Genomic DNA, 2,437 nt, shown 5'->3' on the forward strand with positions numbered 1-2,437 from the left:
AAATGGTAAAAGACAGTTAAAATGAAATGAAAACAAATGGGTCGAGGTGGGGCTGATCATCTGAAGTTGTTGAGTTCGATGTTCAGGCCGGAAGACTGTAGCATGCCTAACTGGAAGATGAGATGTTGTTCCTCAAGTGTACATCTTTTGGGTAGTAGGGGTGAAACCCACGCAGACACGGGGAGAATGTGCAAACTCCACACGGACAGTGTCCCAGAGCCGGGATCGAACCTGGGACCTCGGCACCGTGAGGCAGCAGTGCTAACCCACTGCGCCATCGTGCTGCCCGCGACCTCCCATTCCCATACCAGCCTCCCCGAACAGGCGCTGGAATGTGGCGACTAGGGGCTTTTCACAGTAACTTCATTGAAGCCTACTCGTGACAATAAGCGATTATAAAAACAAAATTTTTTTAAATTAGGGTAATGTAGTTGTGGAGCATCGACCTCTGGCAAGGACTTGGTTCGATAATCTATTCTAAACTGACACTTCATTACTGCACTGCAGGAGTGCCATATTGTCAGGGGCGCGCCTCTCAAGTGAAACTTTAAACCCAGTGGCCTGGACAAAGTTTCTTCAATGAAAGCCATAAAAGCGGAGAGATTGGTAGCAGATTATAAATAATATAATCTCGCAGGTTGCTAGAAGAGAAAGCTTTACACCCCATTAAAAATAACCAATATCTTTTCTGGCTCATTGCCCCCATATTTTGGTGTGGATTGGACTAAAACAATGGGGCCAGTCTGCTGATCCGAGTCTCAAATGTCACATAAAACTCACTGTATTTGGCCCTCTAATGCTGTACTACCAGGTGAATCAGGGCGGAGGGGGCGCGGCAACGCATTCTGTCCTGTTGCGTCCTAAAATGGGCAGCACGGTAGCATTGTGGATAGCACAATTGCTTCACAGCTCCAGGGTCCCAGGTTCGAGTCCGGCTTGGGTTACTGTCTGTGCGGAGTCTGCACATTCTCCCCGTGGGAGCATAGCCTCAAGATAAGGGGAAGTAGATTTAGGACTGAGTTTAGGAGGAACTTCTTCACCCAAAGGGTTGTGAATCTATGGAATTCCTTGTCCAGTGAAACAGTTGAGGCTCCTTCATTAAATGTTTTTAAGGTAAAAATAGATAGTTTTTTGAAGAATAAAGGGATTAAGGGTTATGGTGTTCGGGCCGGAAAGTGGAGCTGAGTCCACAAAAGATTAGCCATGATCTCATTGAATGGTGGAGCAGGCTCGAGGGGCCAGATGGCCTACTCTTGCTCCTAGTTCTTATGTTCTTATGTGTGTGGGTGGGTTTCCTCCGGGTGCTCCGGTTTCCTCCCACAGTCTAAAGATGCGCAGGTTAGGTGGATTGGCCATGATAAATTGCCCTTAGTGTCCAAAATTGCCCTTAGTGCTGGGTGGGGTTACTGGGTTTTGGGGATAGGATGGAAGTGTTGACCTCAGGTAGGGTGCTCTTTCCAGGAGCCGGTACAGACTCGATGGGCCGAATGGCCTCCTTCTGCACTGTAAATTCTATGATAATCTATGAAAATGGCCGTGCAAATCATATGTATATCATACAGAACCCCAATATTAATAAGGACACGTTGCCTGAAACACCCACAGTTCCGTCAAGATAGCCACTGGAGGATTAGTTTCATTGTTGTCCAACAATTTAAAGCGGGTACCTCCCCCTGCCCCATTTCTACCTGCCAATCCATGATTAAATCCACCTTGTTTGTGTAAAAGCTCTCTACATTCCTATCAGCAGCAAACCGGCATATCAAAGTGACACGCGGTCGAGCCAGGATTTTACCTTTGCTTCTGTAACTCTCTACAGTGCATGCTTTAAGACCTTCGCAGATCAAGATCATCGCGATGATGGGAGATTCACTAATCGTGAGTAATGCCACTTGATTAAAACTGGCTGGAAATTGGTCTTGTTATTTCTGTGCGTTGTGTTCACTGACCATAAGATACTCACTGGCTGTTCCTTTGTAGGTAGAGTCTCCACAGCACATTGGACATTTGACAAGGTAAAGGTTACATTTTCTTCCTGAAAATTGGTGCTTATTTTCTTTCACTCTACCCTTCTCTTTCCACATAAAAGCCCCTCGGGTTCCCACAGTTTTACGGCTATGTAATACTGAACTCAGCAAGTATACAGCAGTTGGCAACGGTAGCAGTGTGACTAATTTAACTCACCATTGTATCTTGTTCGCCACTCCCATTTGCCAACAACCTGCAGTTGTATGAGCCAACCTGCAACCTCCACCACCTGGAAGGACAAGGTGCACAGTTGCATGGTAAACCCAACACATCCAGGAGTCTCTCTGAGCCGCTCATCATCCTGGCTTGGAACTATATTACAGTTGCTGGGTCGAAATCTCGGAATTCCCTTCTCCGGAGCACGCAAACAAAAGAATGAGGAGAAGAGGCCATTTGGCCCCTCGAGTCT

The sequence above is a fragment of the Scyliorhinus canicula genome, chromosome 6 (assembly GCF_902713615.1).
Source record: "Scyliorhinus canicula chromosome 6, sScyCan1.1, whole genome shotgun sequence".
NCBI classification, from domain to species: domain Eukaryota; kingdom Metazoa; phylum Chordata; class Chondrichthyes; order Carcharhiniformes; family Scyliorhinidae; genus Scyliorhinus; species Scyliorhinus canicula.